The sequence below is a fragment of the Rissa tridactyla genome, chromosome 5 (assembly GCF_028500815.1).
Source record: "Rissa tridactyla isolate bRisTri1 chromosome 5, bRisTri1.patW.cur.20221130, whole genome shotgun sequence".
Taxonomy (NCBI): domain Eukaryota; kingdom Metazoa; phylum Chordata; class Aves; order Charadriiformes; family Laridae; genus Rissa; species Rissa tridactyla.
In genome coordinates this window covers 11,084,451-11,110,610 of record NC_071470.1, presented here as the reverse complement: position 1 = coordinate 11,110,610, position 26,160 = coordinate 11,084,451, and the positions used below count along the sequence as shown (strand labels likewise).

The following is a 26,160-nucleotide window of genomic DNA, read 5'->3' as shown; positions in this document are numbered from 1 at the left end:
TAATATGTTTTTTAAGAAATTCTTGAAATTTTTTTTTTTGGTCTCACAGTATGTCCCTAAAATTTAGATAATTAACCTAAAGTCAAATAAGCAATTCTAGGGTTCAGCTGGAAAAAAACATTTTGTTTGTTTTTTTGTTACCCTAAATCTGAGAAACACTGAGATTCCTACGCGATGCTAATTAAAAAAGGTTAAGATTAGGGCTTCAGTCTTTCAATTTAGAATATTTTATACAGAAATTGGTGCACGTGTGGCAAGCCTGACCTATTCCCAGGCTATTATTCCTAAATGAAACCATATGACTACAGACTTCAGGGGTTTTTTTTAAACCATTCTTTGGGGCAGAATTTTATAGTTCCTCTTTTTCTGTGCTAACAGTGTAAGAAACCACTTGTGTGTGGTCTTGGTACCGTAGTCCTTTAGCTTTATGTATCCAAGGCGTTCTGGTTTCATTTCATCCTCTGACCCTTCTTGGGCAACGTGATGATCATAATAGCTGCAGCCGTATCAATTGCTGGACCTGAAGTCTTACCGTTCATTCTCCGGTGTAATTACCTTGTCAGCCAAAGGGGGGAAGAGAGAAAGCCTGAAACACCTGATGGGTGGGAGTAAAAGATCGAGACAGTCTCTTCTCAGTGGTATCCAGGGAAGGTACAAAACACAACGGGCACAAATAGAAAATCAGGGAATTCCATTTAAACATACCAAAAAATGCTTTTTTTTTCCACGCAGGTGGTGAGTGGAACAGGCTGCCTGGGTAGGCTGTAAAGTCCCCATCCGGGTTGGTATTCAAAACCCGGTGGGACACAACTTTGAGCAGGGGGTTGGACTAGATGGTCTCCAGAGGGGCCACAGTTCCTTGACTGGGAAATTTTCTTAACAGCAGTGTGATTATGCACGCAGCATGGGGAATAAACAGGACGAGCTGGAGGCCATCGTGCAGCAGGGAAACTATGATGTGGTTGCCATCACGGAAACGTGGTGGGACGACACACACAAGTGGAGTGCTGTAATTGATGGCTACCAGCTTTTCAGAAGGGATAGGCAAGGGAAGAGAGGTGGTGGGGTGGCCCTCTATGTTAGGGGCGGTTTTGAATGTCTGGAACTCAACACTGTAAATGACAGTGTTGAGTGTGTATGGATAAAAATCAAGGGGAAGGCCAACAAGGCAGATATCGTGATGGGAGTTTGTTATAGACCCCCTAATCAGGATGTAGAAACTGATGAAGTATTCTATAAGCGGCTGGCAGAGGTTTCGCGATCATCTGCCCTTGTTCTTTTGGGGGATTTCAACTTCCCGGATGTCCGCTGGGAATACCACACAGCAGAGAGGGAACAGTCCCGGAGGTTCCTGGAGTGTGTGGAAGACAACTTCCTAACACAGCTGGTGAAGGAACCTACTAGGGGAAGTGCCCTACTGGACCTACTGTTTGTTAACAGAGAAGGTCTTGTGGGGGATGTAAAGGTTGGAGGTCATCTTGGGCAGAGTGACCATGAAATGATAGAGTTTTCAATTCTTGGTGAAGGGAGGCGGGGAGCCAGCAAAACTGCCACCTTGGATTTCCGAAGGGCAGACTTTAGCCTGTTTAGGAGCATGGTTGAGAGTGTCCCTTGGGAGGCAGTTTTGAAGAGCAAAGGTGCCCAGGAAAGCTGGTCATACTTCAAGCAGGTGCTCTTAGAAGCACAGGTGAAGGCCATCCCCATGTCCCAAAAGACGAGCCGACGGCGAAGAAGGCCAGCCTGGCTAAATAGAGAGCTTTGGCTGGACCTCAGGAAAAAAAGGAAGGCTTACATTCTCTGGAAAAGGGGCTTAGCAACTTATGAGGATTATCAAGATATAACAAAGCTATGCAGGGGGAAGATTAGAAGGGCCAAAGCTCAATCAGAACTCAGCTTGGCCACTGCAGTTAAAGACAACAAGAAGAGATTTTTCCAGTATATCAACAGAAAAAGGAAAACTAGGGAAAATATAGGTCCACTGATGAATGAGACGGGTGCCCTAGTGGTGGAAGACACAGAGAAGGCAGAGTTACTGAATGCCTTCTTTTCTTCGGTCTTCACTGATAAAGCCGTCCCTCACACATCCCATACCCTGGAGGCAAGGGGGAAGGTCCGGAGAGAGGAAGATTTTCCCTTAGTTGAGGAGGACAGGGTCAGAGACCACTTGGCCAAGCTGGACATTCATAAGTCCATGGGCCCTGACGGGATGCACCCGCGAGTGCTGAGAGAGCTGGCAGATGTTATCGCTAGACCGCTCTCCATTGTCTTTGCAAGGTCATGGGGAACAGGAGAGGTGCCTGAGGACTGGAGGAAGGCTAACGTCACTCCAATCTTCAAAAAAGGCAAGAAGGAGGACCCAGGGAACTACAGGCCGGTTAGTCTCACCTCTGTCCCTGGGAAGGTAATGGAGCGACTCATTCTGGATGTCGTCTCCAAACACATAGAGGAACAGGAAGTTATTGGAAGTGGTCAGCATGGATTTACCAAGGGCAAATCATGCCTGACCAATCTGATAGCTTTCTATGATGTTATAACGGGTTGGCTGGATGAGGGGAGAGCCGTAGATGTCATCTACCTTGACCTTAGCAAGGCTTTTGACACTGTCTCCCATAACATCCTCATTAGGAAGCTGAGGAAGTATGGGCTAGACGAGGTGACAGTGAGGTGGATCGAGAGCTGGCTGAGTGACAGAACCCAGAGGGTTGTGATCAGCGGCACAGAGTCCAGTTGGAGGCCTGTAACGAGTGGTGTCCCTCAGGGGTCAATACTTGGACCAATTTTGTTCAATATATTCATTAATGACCTAGATGAGGGGACAGAGTGTATCCTCAGCAAGTTTGCTGATGATACCAAGCTGGGAGGGGTGGCCGACACTCCGGAGGGCCGTGCTGCCATCCAGCGTGACCTGGACAGGCTGGAGAGCTGGGCAGAGAAGAACCTAATGAGGTTCAACAAAAGCAAGTGTAGGGTCCTGCACCTGGGAAGGAAGAATGCCAAACACCAGTATAGGTTAGGGGCGGACATGCTGGGAAGCAGCTCTGAGGAGAAGGACCTGGGGGTCCTGGTAGACAGCAAATTATCCATGAGCCAGCAGTGTGCCCTTGTCGCCAAGAAGGCCAATGGCATCCTGGGCTGCATAGGGAAGACTGTGGCCAGTAGGTCGAGGGAGGTCATTCTCCCCCTCTACTCTGCACTGGTGAGGCCACAACTGGAGTACTGTGTCCAGTTCTGGGCTCCCCAGTTCAAGAGGGACAGGGAACTACTGGAGCGAGTCCAGCGAAGGGCAACCAAGATGATTGTGGGACTGGAGCACCTCCCTTATGAGGAAAGGCTGAAAGAGCTGGGACTCTTTAGCCTGGAGAAGAGAAGGTTGAGGGGGGACCTGATTAATGTTTACAAGTACCTAAAGGGTGGGTTTAAGGAGGACGGAGCCAGGCTCTTTTCAATGGTTCCCAGTGACAGGACAAGGGGCAATGGGCACAAGCTAGAACATAGGAAGTTCCGTTCAAATACACGGAAAAACTTCTTTACAGTGAGGGTGACAGAGCACTGGAACAGGCTGCCCAGGCAGGTGGTGGAGTCCCCTTCTCTGGAGATTTTCAAGACCCGCCTAGATGCAGCCCTGAGGGATGTGCTTTAGGCAATCCTGCTCTAGCAGGGGAGTTGGACTAGATGATCTCTAGAGGTCCCTTCCAACTCTGAAGATTCCGTGATTCCGTGATTCCGTGATTAGGAAGCACCCATCCAGCTGCAGGGGTGTTGTCCCTTATTATCTATATTATCATCTTTGACTTTTTTTTTTAAATTATGAGTATAAAAATAATTGCTTTGCCGTTGTTTTGTCTCCATATTAGATTTATCTCCATTGGATGGTGAGTTTTGGAATTTATCACACGACGGTTGCCTGTCGCTCCTGTGTGTGCTGCTTGCTCAGCATCACCCCAGCAGAGCTGCTCCACCAGGTTTGTCAGCGGCATCTCCTTTACCCTTTCACGGTGACGGTGCGGGAATTAGACTCTTTGCTTAAGCTAACTAGAGAGTGGCACGACGGCAAACAGAAGGAAGTGGGGGAAAAAATGAGAATGTCAGCGGCTGCTTCTTCTCGGTTTTAATACCTCTGAGCGGGGAGGGACGTATGTTCCGGAACGCAAGCACAGAACTGAGTTGCAGCGTGGTCAGTCAGGCGTGAGTAAGCCAGGGTCTGCAGGAGCAGATACTGCTCTTCGGGGAGGTTTTCATTGAGCCTCGAAGCCCCAAGGAGCTGACATCTGAGCTTGGTTTTATTTGAAGAGAGATGTGTGTGTTACTGGACTATAGCTGCGTGTGCAAGCTTTATCTGTACCCATTTGCCTTGCGTAAATGCATAAATAAAAGATATTGAATGGGAGGTAGATCCCGGCTTGCTCCTTGCTTTTAAATGGTGTATTTGTGCCACCTAGTGGACCCGTGTCTTTTCTAGTGGCCACGGCGCATACAGAACAGGTTTGGGTTTCTCCGTAGAAATTCTGGATACATTTAATAAACTCAAAGTGAAAAAATTACTAATAAAGCCACACGTTCCTGACGCCCATGCACCACTTCAGTAGTGAGGTTTGTGACTGCATCGCTTTCCAGAAAGTGTCTTAGGAAAAAAATATCTCACTTTAGCATATTTTATCTTCCAGGAAAGTGCAGGATTGACCTTTGGCAACAATGGTCTGATGTGAATGGGTGATTTGACTGATTGCAAGGAACTGCCGAAGGCAGGATTCATCTCTTTTCTGGTGGCTACTTTTGAAGTTTTCTATCAGTACCACCCAATTCTACTGCCTAAAAGTATGTAAGTGCTGCGACAGCATCAAAGCAAAACACAGCAAAAACCCTGAACCTTTCAAAGGAGCGCTGCAAAATTCAGCTCTGGTCATTGAGGTGGTTTGTATCTGCATATTTTGGATATAAATATAGATATGTAATTGCTAAAGTAAAGATAGCAGTCAACATACTTCACAGCCCTCCAAATACTAGAGCTGGTGCGTGGCCTTCATTTCTGGTTTATCTGTGCCCTGTCTACCATGGCTTTAGCCATGGAGGGGCTGAAAAGGGCATAGACTGCACCTCTCACGGCTTGTATTATCTCTAGAACACTGCAGATGAAAAAGTGATTTCCAGCAATTAATTAATATTTCTTCCAGACTCACATAGCTAGGGGCTTTGCGCAAATACTACTTCTGACTCAGGACTTCACTGAGCTGCAAATCAGTAAGGAGTGGGAGAGTACCAGTAAACGCTTGCTTGACCTTATACATTATTCCTTTAAACTATATAGTATTGGGCACAAAGACGGAAAAAAAGTGTGAGGTGGGTCTTTGGTCTGTCCCAGCATGAGTGTTATTTTTCCTGTAAGACCCTGTTCCCCTCAAGAACAGCAGAAGGACCACTTCTGACTGGGCCAAAAAGTTAAGAAGCAGGCAGGGACCAAAGCTGTACGGCCCTTTTGTCCAGGGAGCGTCTGAAGCTGGAGAGCTGGCTGGCAAAACACATCTTCTTTCTCAGCAGTGGGACATCGTGAATGACATAATCCATTTTGGCTGAAAAAGTGGCAGAGCAGGGATGGAACTGAGTACAGGTTCTGATTTTACTGCACTCTCCTTGGGGAAACTGGGGAAACCAGCGTCTAGCACTGGTAAAATCTTGATGTGGATGGCTGAATTGGAAGCGTGGGGTCTGAGAAGAGCTGATACAACGGCTGGATTTAAGGATGTGGGAAAGAAGGGCAGCTGTTCTCTGCGCTGCTCTGTTGGGGAACGGCTGATTTTTGGTTTTGTTTCTTGTAGTTCGGTTTTTTAGTAAATGAAGGGGCGAAAAAATTGTCTGGTTTTATTAGGCGCTGGATTCAGACTTTGGTTTTGCTGTGAGATGAGAACAAATTGGGGTCCAGAGCCCGGGGTGCAGCCGGGGATGCGCATCTCTGTGCAGTGGGCGGGGTGTGTGCGTGGCGGGGGGTGCTAAAGGGAGCAAAGATCGGCGGCATCCCGCTGAATCCGGCTAAATCCAGCCTCACCCCTTCCTCCGCTGGCTGGAGGACGAAGGCAGGGAGCCGTGAGAGGCTGGGGCTGGGAGCCGGGGCGCTGCGGGGCGCCCGTGAGCGGCGGCGGCGGCCGCGCTTCCACGGGGCGGGGGCGGCATCCCACGGGCTGGGCGGCATCCCAGGGATGCAGGAGCCGCCGGGCTCTTCCCTTCTGGCAGCACGGAGACGAAGAACAGGTAGGAAGGACCATTTCCCCCTCCCCACCCCGCAAACGTCGCAGCCCCGCATCCTCCCCCGCGGCTCTGGGCACCCCGAGCGCTTCGCCTTGGCTGCGGGGCGGGAGCGGGAGCCTTCTCCCGGTGCGGGGAAGGGAGGGGGGTCCGTATCCGCGCCCCTTTGCCTTGCCCACCCCAGGCGGTGTTGGCTGGATGTGGCATTTTTCCTTTCTTCACGCCCCGCCACCAGCAGCGGCGGATGCGCGGGGCGGACAGCCGAAAAATAGACCACATGTAAGTAGCCACCGACCCGTATTCGGTTGCCTTTGTCGCGGGAGAGGTGTAGAGAGGCATGCGGGTGATTTTTTTTTTTTTTTTTTTTTTTTTTTTTGAAAGGTGCTACTTCATTCAATGGCTGGGCTGGTCCTTTCGAATCCCTTTTATTTTTCCTTTGTTAGCGTTTTCCCGGGGAATCCTGTATTTTGTGCTTTGCTGGAAAGCAGGAGCTGTCAGAAAGATGACTTTGTTTCTCACGATGCTTCTCCAGAGCAGCGTTGCTTTGTTTAAGCTCCTGTAAGCCATTTATCATAGAACTGCCATCGCCTTGTAATGAGCTATGAAATCTGCTGCTTTTCAGGGTTGAAAGGCAGCGGTACAATCCGTTTCTTACCCTTTCCTTAGGATCCGGAGCAGGTAAGCTAGAGGAAATATTATTTTGCATGGGAAATTGTCTTCCACAATCTCTTCAGTTAAAAAAAAAAATATGTCTATTTTAGAGATAGAAGTATGAGTTACACAAATCTTTTCTATGTCATTAAGAGATTTTTAATGAATGAGGGTCTGTTGGGTTTTTTTTTTTTTTTAAATTAATTTTGCTGGTATTAACAGGAGTCAATTAACAGATCTGCTTCTCTGTAGTTGTAGTAGGCAAAACATTATTATGTCTCTGCTCTGTCGTTTTAAGTGTAAAAACGCCCAGTTAAAAACACAGTTCAAGGGATAAAGAGAGACCTGGAAACCACAACTGTGCATCCTGAAAATTTAATATGCCTGACAATGATGGCACTGAAAGTGATCCGCTCCTGGGTGCGCGGGGGATGGGGGCAGGGAGAAAGGGAAGAGTAATTTACAACCACAGGCCTAATAATAGATATTCTGTCGATAATAGGTGTATAGATAATATCATTCATTATATTCCCCAACAGATTTTCTGTGCATAAAGTGTCTAGCAATTGTGTGAGCAGAGCTCTTTTCTTAGAAGCCGAGCTGCTTCAGCCACCCGACAGCAGTAACGTGTATCCAGTCCTATATTTTAACAGATTAAGATGACAAATTGGAGTCAGAACTGACTTTTATTTGGTTGTTAGTAATGCACGCTCAACAAATTCCCATCACCAAAATAATCCTCATTGCACCTTGCGTAGACAATTATGTCTTTTAACTATATCATAACATTAATCAGTGGGTATAAATGTCAGTGTGAGTTTCTTCAATAAAGCCGTTGATATTTTTCAATATAGGCAGTAATTAGCAGTTCTGCATATAACTTAACTTCACGTGGTTTGAATACAGGTGAGGAATTAAATTAACAAATCCGACACTTCCTTGGCTGTAATCAATTTATCAGATTAGAGGTTGTGTTTGGGTTTGGATGTTTCATTTCAACAATGAGCTTGAATTTAACTCTGTGAAGTGTATCGAAACTTTATATGAAAGTGATTTGTGCATTTATTTATGTCCCAGTTTAATGGTAATTAGAAGAATTACCCTGAGGTCTTTATTAATAAATATGGCACGTAGCAAAGAGATTGCTGCTGGTTGTTATTGGGTCTTCTTTCTCCAATAGGAAAATGTATCTCAGAGCATCCGATTCTAAAATTAAGGACCCTTTTCAAATATCCATTTGGGCAATCCTGCATTTTAGAGAGAATTGCTTGGCACTTGTGAGCAATAGTTTTTCCCTATATGCTGTATAATGGGATTTTTAAAAGTATACTGGTAGCAAACACAGTTGGTGTAAAGTATGACTGTCTTGCTGTGTTCTCTGCTAAGCTGTTGACTTTTTTCTTTCTTTTTTTTTATAAGTTTGTTCCTTATAGGTAGTATTTTGTTCTGTTGTCTTATGAGGTTATGCAGGTAGTGGCAGTAGTGAATGGTAATGCGTTAGGTAAAATCTTTTTTTTTTTTTTTTTTTTTTTTTTAACATCCAGTTCCCAAAAATTTAAATGAAATATATTTACTTTTAAAAGGGCCTGTTACTTTGGCAATGATATTTCGTTTTAAATGCAGATACTAAAAAGCAGCCTTTTTAGTTTCACACTTCTGATTACAGCAATAAGAATAACTTTTGCGGTTTCTTCTGCTTTGGCTCTCGGCCACTGTTTTGAATACTGTTTTGCCAGGTATCTCTGAATACTGTTTTGCCAGGTATCTCAGTCACTGAAAATGGATATATCTGTATGAGTATCTTAGGGTTATTTCAAGATATTCCTGCTGTAGATGTGTCAGGTAAGCTCTTCTGAAGTAAGAAATACATGGCATAATAAGTGTTGACTGAAATGTGATGATGAGTTTATGAATATGAATATATTTGGTTGTTTTACAATGAAGTGTAACATAAACGGAATTTTTATATAGGCAGTGTAAGCTTAAATGGCTGTGTGTTGTCTTCTTTTCCTCACAAGCCAAGAGAAGAGAAAGATAATTCATTTTTTTTCTTATTCTGAATTATTCATATTTGAAAATCGCTGACTCTGATTGTTGGGGGGGAATTCTTTTTTTTCCTCACACAAAATCAATGTGCAGCCTTTATTCCACAAAGGCCCCAGTAAGAGAGTTGTAGCAAATACAGATAAGCCTACTACTGGCATGTTAGAAAAGTACAGTCGTTGTCTTTAGAGTCAAGAGTCTCAGGGCAGTGTAGCTGTGTAAGAGCTTCCATCAGTGTGATGTAAATGTGGAGATGCTCTAAACACCCATATATTGTCATTGAGCCCATGTGTTTGAATGAGATTTAATGAAGTTGTGTGAAGTGCACGTTAGAATAGAATTCATTGGTTTTGAATAACGTGGTAGAAGACAACCTAAAGTTACAATGTTAACTTTAATTACATTAGTGCTTCCACCGGAGGGGCCAAACTCTATTTTTTTTTAAACTATTATTTAAATCAGGTAGTGATGGATAAAAAGTGTGTTTGTTTCCTTGGAGACTCTGTGAGCTCTGTCTTTAGGAGACAATGAGTTGTTGTGTAGACCTCACGCTTATTGTTTCCCGTCACTTCCTGAAGGGACTCTCACTCCCTTTGATTCTCTGCGGTGCACATCCCACCATTTCTTCATTTAAGAACTAAAATACATTTTGTCAGAAGGGTACAGCATTTACCCATACTCTACCTTCAACATTTACACTTGTATTGATGAAGTCTTGCAAGGAAATAAAATTGACTTGTAACAAATAATTTTTAATTAATACCGTTCAAGAGCCAGGGTGTCACAGGGACTGAATCACAGTGATTTGTTAATTAAGTTCGGAGGGAAGGAAAATGTAAAGATCTTGCTGCGGATTATCCTGGGTAAATGGCTTATGCTGCAGTTCCGCAACACATTAAGGAGAGATGATTCAGATGCTACTATAAATGTATAAAGTACATCAATATATTTTTAAACATAGCTCAGTTTCTCCTTTGTATATGCATGCTGTATGCTAAATTACAGAAATACAAGTTTCATGCCTCCAACAAGGCCATTAAAGAAAATACTGTCAGATTCAGTTTATCTTAATTTATGGGAGAGAGTGATGTAGCTAAGTAAGGGTAGTTATGACTTTGCTGTTGACTGCCTTCATTTGTGATAACCAATGCACAGATTGGATATTAGGAAAAATTTCTGCATGAAAGGGTTATCAAACATTGGAACGGGCTGCCCAGGGCAGTGGTTGAGGCACCATCCCTGGAGGTATTTAAAAGATGGGTAGACGTGGTCCTGAGGGACGTGGTTTAGTGATGATTTTTGTCAGAGTTAGGTTGATGGTTGGACTCCAAGATCTGAAAGGTCCCTTCCAACCTAGGCAATTCTATGAAATACTTTGCAAAGGTGCTTTGGAATGGTTAAGCTTATCATTTTAATGCTAATGCATATGCAAGCGTTATTTTCTTCATGTTGATTGCCCTAAAAGAAACTATATGAAAATGATCCAGATGATAATTAAAAGCTTTCCTCGCGCTGTAGCGTTCGGATGTGCAAAATACTGTGCGCGTTGCTGACCTGCTTTGAGCATCTTTTACATTGCTCAGCACGTTTTGAAAGTCAGCAGTCAGACTTGGGCGGCTCCTTAAAGCAGCTCAATCTAACCATTTGTGGTGAGGCTGGGGCAGGCGGATGCTGCATGTGAGAGATTACGTTTATCGTTAAGTTGAAATGCGAAGGGGGTGTGATGAAAAGAATTAATGTGAACTCAACTGGACATGATACTGACTTTCATATTGCTCTTCAAAGAAAGTTGATTTTCTTCAAAGTAACATGCTGTCTTTTTCCATGACCTTTAACAAAGCCACGCTTGAAAATCTTTAGCACAGAAAATAAAAAAAAGGTACAATTACAGTGATCTGTGGAACGGTTTGGCCCAGAAGAGAAAAATAGTGATAGAAACCCCTGTGAATCCGTAGTATCTGTGGGTATCTGTTGGTGCACACGTGATAGAGTTGGGTTGAGTGGCACCATCTGCCAACAAAATTGAACTGACTTCCCCGTTGTAAAACCTCTTTTCTATTGCTTAGAACTTTGCCAAGTTTGAACCATGTGGGTTGTGGTTCATCGCGTGTCTTTGTGACTCAGGCTAATTTTTGTTTTAATACAGCCAAATGATTAATTGAGAATTAGACTAATTGTTTTACCTTGTCAAAAAAAAAAAAAAAAAATTCTAAGACCTTTTGGAAACATGGTGTTGTCGTTCTGGTTTGCACCTAGGCCCCAGATCCTGCTAAGGCAGTGACCTGTTGTCAAAAATCTGCATTTTTAATGCCTTCATGACAGCCTGCTCAAATTTTCTGTCTTATGTCTTCAGAATGTTGTATTCAGAATATTTTACACATTCACCTGGGAAAACTTGAGGAAATAAAATGACAGATTCCGCCTTGATTCAACACCCAGTACTGCAGAGTATTTTCAACGGTGCTGGTCCTGGGTGGGTGGGCAAAATAAAAGATGGAAAAGAAGCATTTTTCAATTTTTTATTTTTTTTTTTTTTTTGACAAAGGAGATTGTCGAGTTTGCAAGTGGCAGAGAAGAAGTGGCAGAACTAAAGTTGCCTGGTAAGGATTTAGTCTCTTTGCGTGTATTTATTTTAATTCAGTCTTTACTGATATTACTGAGTTTTCTTTTGCTCACATAACCCCAGCTTTACTGAGCGCTCAGGGCAGATCTGCCCGCGGTGTGAATCACGGCTGTGTCCTGACGGAAGCTGTGGGCTCTGGCATCTGTGGCATTTGTTGCGGAAGCAGGAAGATGTCTGGAGAAATTGAGGCAGAAGGTGGCTTAATTAAAACATTTTCCACGCACCCAAATGGAAAGCTTAGCTAAAGGCACCACAAACTAATTAAGGCTTGCTTTTGCAATTCTGACTTATTTTTAAATAGTTGATTTTTTGCTTCAGTGGGTAATAGTGATGTACATAAAAGATCAGGTCCTAATTCCCACCTAGCCCAGTGGAAAGCATTAGTACCTCCCCAACCCTGCAGATGACATAAAAGGAGCTGCTTCTTATGGCATGAAGATCAAGAGATAAGAGCTTTTGCTTCCCATTTCTATGTCTAGTGATAAATAAGGCACTTTTTCATAATAAGGCACTTTGTCGTACTGTTCTTGAGGAGAAATCTCATACTTGGACTTCACAGAGCTGTCAGAGCATCATAAGTTGCTGAGGAAAAAAACAGGGCTGATTTTTCTTGTTCTTTCGGGATCATTTTCCAAGCTCAGTAGATATTTTCCTTTAGCCTACACTGGCCCATCTGGGGGCTATAATGATGAACGGTGCCAGACTGCTCCCAGCCCAGAAGCTTTGGCAGTTGCTGCTTCATCCGCTGCTCGTGTTTGGAGGAAGGACAGGCACCCTCAGCTCGTACATGTGGGTTTTGATGTTCTTCCCAACCACCCTGTTCCGACACCCCCTGTTGAGAGCACAAGGGTGGGTTGTACCAAACAACCCTGCTGTGTTTTTTCTGGCAAGTAGATTCATCTTTCAACCCACCCACACAGCCCGCTGAGCACCGTCACGAGTTACCAGCGTCTGGTATCCTGATACCAACACCTGATCTTTGACAAACTGCGTGCTTCGGGTGATTGTGTTTCTTCAGATAAGACGGGGGAAAAAAATGTAGGTAAGCTTCGGAGCATAGAAACCTTTCTTCAGATGTGAAGCAAAGGCTCCATTTGGCCTGGGATTACATCTCCTCGGACACCTGCCTGCTGGAACACCCTTCCCAGCCGTTAAAGGATGGATTCCCGCTGCTGTAAAGCTCACCTTTCCTGGCACTCTTCAGGAGCCCTTCCAGCCAGAGGCTGCGTCGGTAAGAGGCAGCTGCGCTGTGAGCCAGAAGGGTCACTGAAGTAATTTTTTTCTCATCCCAGGTGTTTTCCTGGAACTATTCTACATCGTCAGAGTGAAAGAGAACATGAAGACCATTTGTGACTCAGACAGGATGCTGAACGTTTTTTGTTTGTCAGAGAGAAGGGTGACAGTGGCATTAGCTGCTAGACCTCATTTTGCATTATTTTATCTGCAGCGTGCTTGTTTACAAATCGCAGCTTGACTGGTTGGAGAAATCACCTTCAATTTGCTGCAGTCCGAATCCAAAACCAGTACAAGAAAATGCCATTTCATCTCTAGGTGGCTCTCAGATTCTCTTCCAGGGTATTTGTGACAATGGTCATCCATTTCCCAGTGGGTGGGATGGCTCTTCATCCTTACAGCAGTGACCCATTAGAGAAGGGCAGATCTCCTAGGGAGATATAGAGCTTCTGCAGCTCACTCTCTGTAGCTTTGGTTCTTTGGTGTCACACTGAGCACAAGAAACATCTCATCTAATGGTGCACTGCAAGCCGGGCTTTGCAAGTGTTGTCCTAGATTTGATGATTGGCAGCTGACCAGGAGATAGGTCCACTGAGGACTGGAGGACACATTCTGCTCACTCTGTTTTGCTTATGCTTGATGTTTTGTCAGCCTTGGACAAGGCAGGAGTCTGTGCTTATGTGAACATGACCAGATACTAAGGTGAGCCTTGCAATATATATAGTTTGGAAGTGTTACGCTTGGCTTTGTACTGTCATGACTTGGTATCATCGGATGGAGTTGACTTTCCTGCCAGCAGCTGGTGTAGTGCTGTGTTTTGGGTTTGGGATGGGAACACTGTTGGCAGCGCACGGATGTTTTTGGTTGTTGCTGAGCAGTCAAGGCCCTTTCTGCTCCTCACACCGCCCCACCAGCGAATGGGCTGGGGGTGCACAAGAAGTTGGGAGAAGACACAGCCAGGACAGCTAACCCCAGCTGACCAAAGGGATATTCCACATCATGGGATGTCATGCTTAGTATATAAAGCTGGGGGAAGAAGGAGGAAAAGGAGGGATTTTCGGAGTGATGGTGTTTGTCTTCCCAAGTAACCGTTACATGTGATGGAGCCCTGCTTTCCTGGAGGTGGCTGAGCACCTGCCTGCCCATGGGAAACAGTGAATGAATTCCTTGTTCTGTTTTGCTTGTGTGCATGACTTTTGCTTTATTTATTTAACTGCCTTTATCTCAACCCACAAGGGGCTTTTTTTCCTTTCCTTTCCCCTCCTTTTCTCCCTCTTCTCCCTACCCTTTCGGGGTGAAAGGGGGAGGACTGTGCGAGTGACTGTGTAGTCCTAGCTGCCAGCTGGGGTTAAACCACAACACTCAGAAAGACTCCTGGTGGCAGGTTGTTCATGATTTTGCAGTCAGATTTGAACTCTTTTTGATTATAGGAAGTCTTGTCCAATATTTTAGTGGCAGTACCTCTTTACTCCTCACCCTCATCTCTTCTTTTGTCAAGAAATGGTGAGGACTTGGTATCCATTCATCTGGTGCTGACCAGATTGTCAAACAGCAGCTTTTGTCTCACAGGCCCTATGTGGTCCAGCAGATGGTCTGAATCACTTCAAGCCAGTGGACCATGTGTAAGACAGCGTTTTTAGAATTAATTTTTGGAACTGAGATTTTAAAATCGGTCTTGTGGAGACACAGAGTGATAAGGAGTGCACTGCCCGTGGGTAATGCTGGAGTCAAAGGGATTTTTGTTTACATATGTACACTGAGCATGTAAATGTGCGTATAAGACTCTACACATTGAAGAAACTCCAGTTGTTCGTAAGTGACTTTCCACTTCCATGGATGTTCTGAGTACCTCTACATCACTTAAACGAACCTGTTCACATAAAGTCCTAAATTCTGTGTTCTTCAGCTTGTAGGTGCCTCATTTGGGATTTCTAACTAATATTAAAGTCCAGTTATAGAATTGTTTAACATTATAACTTTGACTGCAGTCGACAGGTTGACAGTTGTGTTTTAAATAACCACGTAGTGTTAAGCAGTCTCAAAAAAGCAGGCAGAGATGTTTTAAATTGGACACCCAAAATTAGTGACTCTGTTATTACCATAATTTTATGTGTGTCTCTACTGCCAAATAGGGCAAAAACATCCTCCTTGCTTCCAGGGTGCTCTGCAGTGTTGACACTTCCTATCATGATTTGTTTGTCCCAGTGACCAGTCTGTCCCACTGGCCACTTTTGACTATTGGGAACCTTTGGCTATCTGAGATTTACACTCTTTGGTGTTGCTACTCGCTCGTGGCACAGGGCACAGTTGACTGCAGGTGTCTAATCCCACTTCTCCAGGGGCCAGGCTCGCTCAGTTTTGCCCAGCCACACAATGGAGCTGCATATTGAATTTGTCACACGCATTTATTTTTGCAGAACTGTATTGCGTGTGGCAAGCGTAACAGTATCCTATGACGCACAACGGAGTCCAAGTGTCCAGCAGTAAACCCACAAAAGCCCAAGCAATGACTCTCCATTACGTGCCTCCAACAGGTTCTTTACGGATTTTATCATGGACTCAGCTGTTGATTATGATCTTTTATTGTGTAGCTTTTACAAATTTCAATTCATTACTTTTGCCACGTGCAAACTAATAATGCAAGCTCCCCGTGTTAGTAGCAACATTAAATCTTCTCGTGTTATGTAGCTGCTAGGAGGTGCCGTTTTTAAGCTTCCTCCTACTTCGGTTGCACAGCTGTAATAATTAACATAATTTTATATATTTTGTATGTAAATACATGTTCTAGAAATTATAAATATTTATATAGTGTAGATCTGCATCTAGATCTGCATGGCTAGAGCCTACCTGAAGCACGCTGGTGATACAATACTGGCTGCACTAGAAAGGTTTGAGGAAATGAATCATTTGGTCTTCGGAGCAGACCGTGACTCCTATGTGGCAAATTCAAGCCTTTGTTTCTAAACAAGAAGAAAAATGTTGCTTAACTGCCTATTAAGTCAGCTTCAGTTTTTCTGTTCTCTAACCTGTTAGCATTTATATCGTGGATAATCATGATTTTCAGTCACATTTTAGGTGCAATACCGTGCGCGGTTGTGTATTATTGGATAAATTTGTGCGGTGTTTTCCTTTTTTTGCTCAATCTGAGGCAGTCAAGTAGATGTCTCCTGTCTATAATTCACTTTATTCTTCGTCTCATGCGTTTTCTTTACTTGGGCCATGAAGGCCTCAAACCTCAGAATGAGTTAGCCAAAATATGAACATTTTTATTTTGAGACAGATAATGTTCTAAATAGCTATACTGACACGTTTAGGATTTTCAGAAAAAACATCAGTTTAAAACAAGATTTTAAAAAAACAAAATCAGATAACCCTAACTGAATTTGAAGGAAATAGGACTAGATTCCTAAAGAAAAAGTATTTCTTAAAACAAAACCCAAATCTCAACCTTGGTTTTTAGGCAAAGAGAAAAAAAAAAAATCCAAGAAAACTATTGACAGGGCTTTTTTTAATATTCACTGCAGCTTGGCAGTGCTCTATGATTTAAGACACAATACTGAGTTCATAATTTAAAGCTTTAGAACATTGTAAGTTCAGCACTTTCAGACTATGAAGTTGCTTCGTCCACAATGAAACAGAAGGAAAATGGGGATAATAGGGAAAACACCCTAGGAAACTCTTTGGCTTGGCTTTAAGTTTTGTCATTTAGTAAATCAGTTTAATTCCCTTCCTCCTTCTCTTCCAAATGAACAAACAACCCGCCCTCCCCAATGAACCCTGCCTTTGGGGGTTTTGGGGGGTTTTTTTGTTCTTTTTATTTATAACGAATATATAAATATGGAAAGGATTCTAGCACTAATAGTATTTTTCCAAATGTGGAGTCTACATCTGTGCTTCTAATTATTAGGACCTATTAAATTATATAGTAATGTATTTATTAAAATATTATAACACAGTAAGGGTGTGTGTATATATAAATACATAAGTGTGTACCTATAAATGCACAAGTGTATTGTTAAATATAACATAATCATAGAATCACAGAATGGTCGGGGTTGGAAGGGACCTCTGGAGATCATCTAGTCCAGCCCCCTGCCAGAGCAGGGTCACCCAGAGCAGGTTGCACAGGAACGCATCCAGGTGGGTTTGGAATGTCTCTAGAGACGGAGACTCCACCACCTCTCTGGGCAGCCTGTGCCAGGGCTCTGCCACCCTCAGGGTAAAGAAGTTCCTCCTCATGTTTAGGTGGAACTTCCTATGCTCAAGTTTGTGCCCGTTACCTCTTGTCCTGTCGCCGGGCACGACTGAAAAGAGCCTGGCCCCATCCTCCTGACACCCACCCTTTAAGTATTTATAAGTGTTGATAAGGTCCCCCCTCAGCCGTCTTTTTTCCAGGCTGAAGAGACCCAAATCCCTCAGCCTTTCTTCACAAGAGAGGTGTTCCGGTCCCCTAATCATCTTGGTAGCCCTTTGCTGCACCCTCTCCAGCAATAATATAATTAATGATTATCCTGAGTAACACGTTAGGGAAGTCACTTCACGGACCGCGATTTCATGGACCAGCACTAGCCTGGTTATTCTTAGTTCGGCCACGTACCAGCCTTACAGCACCTGCTTACAACCCCACCTCGCTTCACTCCCACCCCAAACTGCTGCTGCTGGGAAAAGGGATGTCAGCAGGGAGAGATACGGGCCGGCGTGGGAGCAGAGGCAGCACACACGAGGGTTCACTGCCCATCCACTGGTGCTTGCAGGAGCCGTGCCAGATTTGCTTGAGGAAAGAGGCAAAAGGAGCATGTGTTTCTGTTACATACTTCAAAAGCGAGGTCTGGTAAGAGGTGGTGGGGTCAGCTCAGCACCTGGGGAACCGTAAGTTACTCTTCCACGTATGCTTTTATTGCTGTTTCTGGAACAGCATCTGAGAGGTGTGGTCCAGCAGGGAAGGCTGCTGGGGCCAAGAATGTAAAGAAATCGATAGCTCTGCCGTCACAAATGGACCTGTAGATGGTGGCAAGACCAGTCTGCTTTGGGACTGGTGCCGGGAAGGTCTCTAGCAGTGTTTAATCATTCAAACCATTATCTGGTGACCTTCATGTGTGCCGCTTTGTATGTGTTTGCTTTGGGTCTCGGTGCTCTATGGATGGAGCTGGGGCTGAATTCTGCCTCCGCTCTTCGCGCCCTCGGGGACTGCGGTGCCAGCTTTGCCCTTCTCAGCAATTAATTGCAATTACCCATTGTTCTCTTATCACTCAAATATTTCAGCTCTCTCCTGTGACTTTAAATCCAGAAGTTTTTGTTAACCTGTCAGTCTGCAAACAAAGAGGTGGATTGGATTTCTGTTGTATGCCCTTTCCTGACTGCAAGTGTGATTTTTTTTTTAAGCCCCGTTAATTACTTTTGTAGGACCGTGCATCGTTGGTCTCAGTCAGCAGAAAAGGGGCAGCTTGGGCTTTTTTTTTTTTTTCCAAACCACCTTCTAAAGTTGCAGAAAAAACTCCTTGTTAGAATGCATTATCAAATTTCAATAATTAAGCTATCAAATATCAATAATTGTGATCAAATTTTAATAATTTATAGTCTTAATAATATAATAACAAGTGTTTAGTGGGGTTGCATGGCAAGTGATTAGTTGCCTTGGTTAGTATTACGTAGTGGTTGACATGAGATGGGTAAGGAAATAAGTAACTTTTCCTAGGGAGGTAAGAAGGTGGAGACGTTCATTTATTTGGGAAACTTACATCAATATATTTTATTTTTTAACCTCTTGGTATATCAAAGAATCACAGAATGGTTGGAGCTGGAAGGGACCTTAAAGACGATCTAGTTCCAACCCCCTGCCACGGGCAGGGACACCTCCCACTAGACCCGATTCCTCAAAACCCCATGAGCTTTGGGGCTATGGGGCGGGAAGCAGCCTTCTGGCTCAATAAAAACATAATAAATAAAAAGCTCAGTGGCTGTTTTCAGGCTTTTCATCGTGTGATTTAAACCAGAAAAATACAGGCTGATTATACCATGTGCTGGCATCTTGTAATCTTCTGGAGCCGCTAAGGGAAGAAAGTGAGCTCTTTTGCTGTTCAAAGGTTGCCCTCCAAAAACATTCCAGCCATGTTTACCTTTGATATTTCTGTTAAACACTACCAGAGATCCCCTGTGAAGTGGGAAGCAGATACAGATGGCTGCAAACAGCTGCAGGTATCTAGTAGTCCGTTTTTAACTTCTGATGAATTATTGGGTTTTTTTAGAGCAGGAGTGGAGTCGCACCAATACGTTGAAAGTCCAGTTTCAACATTGACATTCCAAGACATAGCTACGTGGTGAATCCGGGGGTTAAGTGGCTGCGTCTTCTGGCCTTGTGAGTTTTTGGATTTTAGTGGGGGAGTTAATGTCTTTCGGCAACTTTGAGCTTCAGGAAAGCAAAACACTACTGTCACGCACCGTCAGTGACATTGCCAGGAAGGATGCTCGAGTCGTATGAGTTTTGCAGAGTACTGCTGAGCGTAAGAACGTAAGAAGACTCAGACTAGCCAGCTCCTTACTTATTTTAACATCACTTTCCAGCTTCCATTTTGACCCTTTCATCCTTTTCTTAAAAAGTTTGAATATCCTATAAGCTGTGCAATACTTCGCCCCCCCCCCGCCCTGTAATTACTTCTGCTAGTATTTTATTATTTCAAAGTTACTTTTGCATGAGTCGCCTATCGGAGCTGATACGGGTGTGATACTGGTGTCAAGTATGACAGCTTGCATGTACGAGTCCTAGAGATGGGTGATGGTGGCAGGAACCTGTGACCTTTAGTTTAGCTCCTCATCAGGTGCCTCGTGAACCCGGTTAGAGGGGCATTTTGCACATGGGTAGGGGTCTGGCTCCTACGTAGTTTTTTGTTGGTTTTTGTCTTTTTTTTTTTTTTTTTTTTAATCCTTTACCAAGATGTGGAAGTCCACTCGATCGCTTGTGTTAAAATAATGCCAAAAGTAAATAAATGAACTTGCAGGTGCTTAGTGCGTTTAAAAAACAGGGAGGACAACCTCGCTGCGCAAGGTGATGTACAAGAAAAGAGGCGACACGTTTTGGACGTTCTGTCTTCTGCTCCTTCATCCTGCCCGTGGAGGGAGAAGGACGTGGCCTTCTCGTGCGGTTGATAGCCGTGTGGGTTTGGTGCGCGTGGGCAGGCTGGGGAGAAAGCAGCCTGCAGGCACAGGGACTGGCTTTTCAAAGAGCAGCTTGCCACTTGAGGTGATCCTCAAGGTGGATCACCTAATGTCTGCTGGGGAGGAAACATTAGAACAGAGAAAATTCTATGTATGGAATATTTATAGAAAACGATACAGAATATAGAGGATAACATTATTTTTTTTTCCTCCATAAATTCTAACGTCTGTTAAGGGGACGCTAACTTTACGTTTTAGTATTTCATGTGCTGTGACAGATCTCCTATTCATAAAGCCATTTACAATGGGTCCTTGACACACCATTTTCATATCTGAAGGACACGAAGGGCATTCGCTGTAGGCCATTTAAGACACAGGCCTGGCTTTCGTAGTCTCAGACAATAGTCAGGATAATGTATAATAAACCTGTCCGCCAAAGGCACCAGTCAGCATTGCTTTCTGTAAATAGTTTCCTGATCACTTCTCGGTCTGCAGTTCTGAACCTGATATCCTCCTGACAAACGAGTCTTTCTTTTACACGCGGGCAAAATGCACGCAGGTAGCAATAAATGACACGGCAGCTTCCTTACTTCAATGGCAAAAATTCACATAAACCTAAAGCATGGGCTGCATTTCTGTCCTTGGCCCTGGCTCGGGCAGCTGCTGGCCCCTTTCCCCGCCTGATAAAAAGGCGGCGAAGCCCTGCCGGGCGTGAGGGAATGCCACTGCTGGGACGGCTCCACCGGTCAGCGGCTTTTATCTCCCTGTAAAATGCTCTGTTAAGTTTATAAAAGATTAAAAGGAGGAGCAGCGCTGTGCTGCACATATATTCGCTTCCTTGTCAGCCCCGTCTGTTGTCTCCACCTGACTGACCCTGGTACTTCCATTCTTCCTCTGAGTTGCTGCTATTTTTGTAACCTGTGCCTAATTTCTTTTTTTTTTTTTCCTCTTTGTCTGATGAGGGCATGCCTAAGATTTTCCTAACATGCAATACATACGTCCTCATTCTTTCAGTTTTCATACAATCTAATCTTCATGGAGTTTTCTCAAAAAATAATTGGTTTTTATTTTATCTTCTACAAGCTACGCTAATGTTTTGCATCTTCCCTGGGACTCCAGTGTCATCAAGTTCATCATTATCATTATTTTTTTTCTTTAGCAACAGACAAATAACAGCCCCTCGTTTGCCTTGCAAAATATTCCTTATTTTCTAAATATTTAAAGAACTAACGTTCATCGACAGTCATTAATTCCGCCATGCAAACTTGCTCATTAGTATTTTCTATTGTCGACGTGTACATCTGCTCCATGCCTAGGGAGATGGGTTGATTTAAAACCACATAATTTTTCTAGTGGAGGAAACTCTGTGAAACTCAGGTTCTTCCCAGTGCTTTAGAGTGTAAATAAGCCCTGCGCCTCCCGGCAGACTTCGCGGTAAGGATCAAGGCCAATAAAAATACGCATCTGTTTACAAAGTGGATACTTTCTCATTCTTTTGGCATAAAACACCTCTAAAGGGGGATTGCAAAACTGATTCGTGGTATGCAATGAAATGTTTTCGCCATATAGGTTATTTGTTCTTTTTCTTAAGATGAAAACGCATTGGAAGAGGGTGTAATAAAGTGTATTTAGTGCCTAAGGTAAATCTAACTCTCAGGGATTATCTGTCTAGTGCCTGTATTTTTGCTCAGCTACTACTTAATGCATTAATACCATACTTAATACACTGGTACCATGGTTTTTTAATATTATAACAAGAAACGGTTTGTAGGTTAATAAGTGCTACAGTGATTTGATGCTTCTAGCTGGAGCACATTATATCAGATAACAGTTTAGTAGAGAAGAACATTTTGCTTTAGGAAAAGAAAATTTTCCTCTATAAATCTGAATGTCTGCTAGGGAGGAAACATTAGAACAGAGAAAATTCTACGTATTTATAGAAAATGAGATAGAATATAGAGAACAACATTTTTTTTCCTCCATAAATTCTAACGTCTGTTAAGGGGACGCTAACTTTACGTTTTAATATTTCATGTGCTGTGACAGATCTCCTATTCATAAAGCCATTTACAATGGGTCCTTGACACACCATTTTCATATCTGAAGGACACGAAGGGCATTCGCTGTAGGCCATTTAAGACACAGGCCTGGCTTTCGTAGTCTCAGACAATAGTCAGGATAATGTATAATAAACCTGTCCGCCAAAGGCACCGGTCAGCGTTGCTTTCTGTAAATAGTTTCCTGATCACCTAAACTATTACTGTGTCTTTAAAAGTAAATAAGTATATATATTTTTACAGCTGTTTAGGTGTGTCTGTTTCTCAAAGATTTTTTCTTCTGTAATGTATGCAAACCTTTTCTGCCAAGGTTGATAAAAAAAACATAATCATTTAGACTGTGTCTATTCAGATTCTCCCCCTTTTTTCCCAAAAGTAAAAGAGGGTGGGTTTTTTTTCTCTGTGCTTATTCTTATTACACCTATGTCTGTTTTTAACTATGGACATTTTAATATAGCATTAGTGACGTGCCAGTTATTGTCATCATGCGAAATAAGAAACAATATAGGAATATTTTCCCCAACAATATAAGCTACATTTTCATTGCTAGCAAAGGGGAGATGATAATGAAATCTTTTAGATTGTTTGCAGTTTCCTGTAGGTAAATGTGAACTATTGCTGGTCTCCAAGTTGGCAGGAGACCCAAAAAAAAAAAAAGTCTACAGTCCAAAAATTGCCTGACTTCTTTAGAGTCTTCCTGAGGGTCTGTTCTCATGGCTGCAGGCTCTGGGAGCTGTGCGAAGGGGGGGACACGCATCTCAGTTCACGTCTGGCTGGCAGCGTGTTGTCCCCAGTTACGAGTGACTGATCTTAAAGGCTACGTAGATGTTTTTGGGGCAGCGCTCTGCTAATTCTGATGTGTTGGATCCATTTAACAACTGCATCAGGAGGTGGTGGAGCTGGGACCCGTGTCATTCACACTGCCCGATTGACACGCTTCTGATCAAAGACCTTTGTTCTGCAGAGCAAATGCAGCAAATACAATGGGCTGTCCTGATCTATCAAAAAAAAACCCCAAACTTTCTCCGCTTATCCGATGGCTAGGCAAGTCATAGACTCATAGAATGGGTTGGGTTGGAAGGGATCTTTAAAGATCATCCAGTTCCAAGCCCCTGCCCCGGGCAGGGACACCTCCCACTAGACCAGGTTACTCCAGGGATGGGGCATCCACAGCTTCTTTGGGCAACCTGGGCCAGTGTCTCACCACCATCAGAGTGAAAAGTTTCTTCCTGATCTAATCTAAACCTCCCCTCTTCCAGTTTGAAGCCATTACCCCTCGTCCTATCACTACATGCCCCTGTAAAAAGTCCCTCCCCAGCTTTCCTTTAGGCCCCCTTCAGGTACTGGAAGGTCACTTTAAGGTCTCCCCCGAGCCTTCTCTTCTCCAGGCTGAACAACCCCAACCCTCTCAGCCTGTCCCATAGCAGAGATGCTCCAGCCCTCTGATCATCTTTGTGGCCTCCTCTGGACCTGCTCCAACTGACCAGCTGAGGCAGTGTGAGGGATGCCATGTGCCCCACAGCCCTCCAGCCTCCTGGTCACGATCTCTCTCTCATTTGCAGGGCTTTGATATTTGCATGCAGGCCGCTACCCATTGCAAAATGGCAACCTTTCCTCTTCTGCAGAAATTTTACCCCAGGAACAGCCATTTACTTTTAGGAGCATAAGCACTTATGTCCTTTTTGTAACTAACCTCCTCCAGACTGAAAGCAGTGGGCATGTCATTGGCATAGGGGATCTGGTCACTGTGTGCCTGACCTACAGCACGCGCCGTTACTGAAAATCATCCACCACTTCTTCAGGTTGTGCATTATTCGTAAGGCAGTACTCAGTTCTTCCCGAACTGGCAGATCTCCCACTGGCAAGAGCTGGCGATGCAGGTACTGGAGTGAGGAAGGGTAATTGTGGAGGTTATTGGCATCTGGAGTCAAGGAGAGAGTTTTCCAATTCATTAGAAAATACAAAATATGATAGAATTCTATTATGCACTATTTACAGAAGAGCTGGAGTTGTCCTGTGCTTGTGTGTGCGCGCATAAAGAGCTGTTTTCTAAACGTTACCCACCCTTTTTCTTTCATATTATTAATGTAACCAGAAAGAATATTGAATTTTTTAATACTCAGATGTAAATCTCCTGACAGCTGTGGGCTTCTTGAAAAACCTAAATTCTCATTAAGTAAGGGAAAAGCAAAATAGTTATCACATGAAATAGGTCTGCTGTCTCTATCTTCTATCTTCTCCTACCTTAGAAAAAAGCTTTCAGAAAAGTTGGTGGCATTTTGATCTGAGCAGATATTTTAAAGCTGACTTAATTGAAAGATATCATTAATATTTTTTTATTTCTGTTTTAGCTCAACTTATTAAAATTGTTTTGTAACTGATTTAGGTTACCCCCAAATTGAAGTCCATACACTGTTTATTAAATTTTTCCTTTTCATGCAGACAAAACTGATCTATGTGTAGCTTCAAGAAAACCAAAGCAAGTGACTTGATGCCCAGTGGGGGATGACAAATGACTCGGGACATTAAGTTGACAAACGAGGAATACCAGGTTGCCTGTGACCAAAGACTGACACATGCAGAACTGTGGGAATTCTGGGTCAAATGCCTTTTTTGTAGTTTTGCCTTTCACACACCTGTGTAACTTTAGGCTAAGCAGTTAACCACCGAGTCCTGCTTGATTATCTGTGAAAATATGTACAGCAACATCTGTACGACTTCATCCAGTAACTCAACAGTTTGATTACATTGTTTGATGCCTTTGTGCTTCACTCTGGAAAAAAGACGGCTGAGGGGGGATCTTATCAACGCTTATAAATACTTAAAGGGTGGGTGTCAGGAGGATGGGGCCAGGCTCTTTTCAGTGGTGCCCGGCGACAGGACAAGAGGTAATGGGCACAAACTTGAGCATAGGAAGTTCCACCTAAACATGAGGAGGAACTTCTTTACTCTGAGGGTGGCAGAGCCCTGGCACAGGCTGCCCAGAGAGGTGGTGGAGTCTCCGTCTCTGGAGACATTCCAAACCCGCCTGGACGCGTTCCTGTGCAACCTGCTGTGGGTGACCCTGCTCTGGCAGGGGGCTGGACTGGATGATCTCCAGAGGTCCCTTCCAACCCCGACTGTTCTGTGATTCTGTGCTTCTAGACCAAGCAAAGCACTATGTTGGTGGTGTATCACTGGAGTACCCTGTAATAAATTCTCTTAAAGACAAATGTAAAAGCAGAGAGGATCCTGAAGATGTTCTTGCATCTTGGGTTATATGTTTATACACGCCTGTGCATGCATGCGTTCAATATGTGTGACAAATTTGTTCTAGTAGCGTCCAAAACTACCAGCACTGCCACTAATTGCAATGAAGCTGTAACTGCATTGCGCTAGGCCAGGGAAACACCAGTTTCTTTTGTCAGTATGGAAGATAACAAGGCTTGACTCAGATAAGAATTCCAGGTTTGTACAAGAAAAGGGATCTGATCCTTGCTGGGACTTGCAAGAAGCGATGTCTTAGTTACGACAGTCCAAAACAGCTGTTAACTTTACTGTCCAGAATAAATGAGAGGTCTCAGTGATATGCCTGGGAGCAAGAAGACAGGTTTAGTTATGCTGACCTCAAGCCAACTTTGTCTCTATGAAGAAAAACAAAAAAAGAGCCAACTCTGGAGAAACCATCCTCTCGACCTGCTGAAGGATTCATGAGTTGGGTAAACAGATCTAGATGAAGACAGAAAACTTGGAGCACCGGCTTTGGGCCTTAAACTCAAAAGAGCATCGGAATTTGTGGAAACTAATCCTTAGCTCACTTATTAATTAATTTCCATGCGGGAACAAGGATTGCCTCTTTGTATCTTCATAACAAGCCTGATATCTTCCTGCCTACACAATATTCTGTCATACTTTAGGGACTGGGGAGTCTTTGCCTTGGACTCTTAACAGAAATAACAGTGATTTATTTATTTTTTTGCTCAAGAATTTCCGGGGACTGGAAGATTAATTCAAACATCTGTGCTTTAACTTGATCTCCGAAGACTTCTTTCTGCTCTGAAGTGGGTTGCAGTGCACCCCAGGACCTCAGTGGAGCAGCGTTGCTGAGTAGCATAAAGAGAATCTTTTCATAGGTACGGTGCACGTAGCATTGCTGGACTAGTGGTACACTCCTTTTTGCTTTTT

At 43.7% G+C, this 26,160-nt stretch overlaps 1 protein-coding gene across 2 annotated transcripts in view; it reads left to right on the top strand.

The window, feature by feature from the left end:
- Positions 1-6,158: 6,158 nt before the first annotated feature.
- Positions 6,159-26,160, top strand: part of CRACD (capping protein inhibiting regulator of actin dynamics) — a 140,725-nt gene continuing 120,723 nt past the window's right edge. The window contains exons 1-2 of one of the 2 annotated variants that reach the window (XM_054204081.1): positions 6,500-6,516; positions 11,477-11,531. The gene's annotated coding sequence lies outside the window, so the exon portion shown is untranslated. Of the gene's footprint in view, positions 6,244-6,499; positions 6,517-11,476; positions 11,532-26,160 lie in introns of those variants that run through there. The other variant, XM_054204080.1, reaches the window with a different exon arrangement.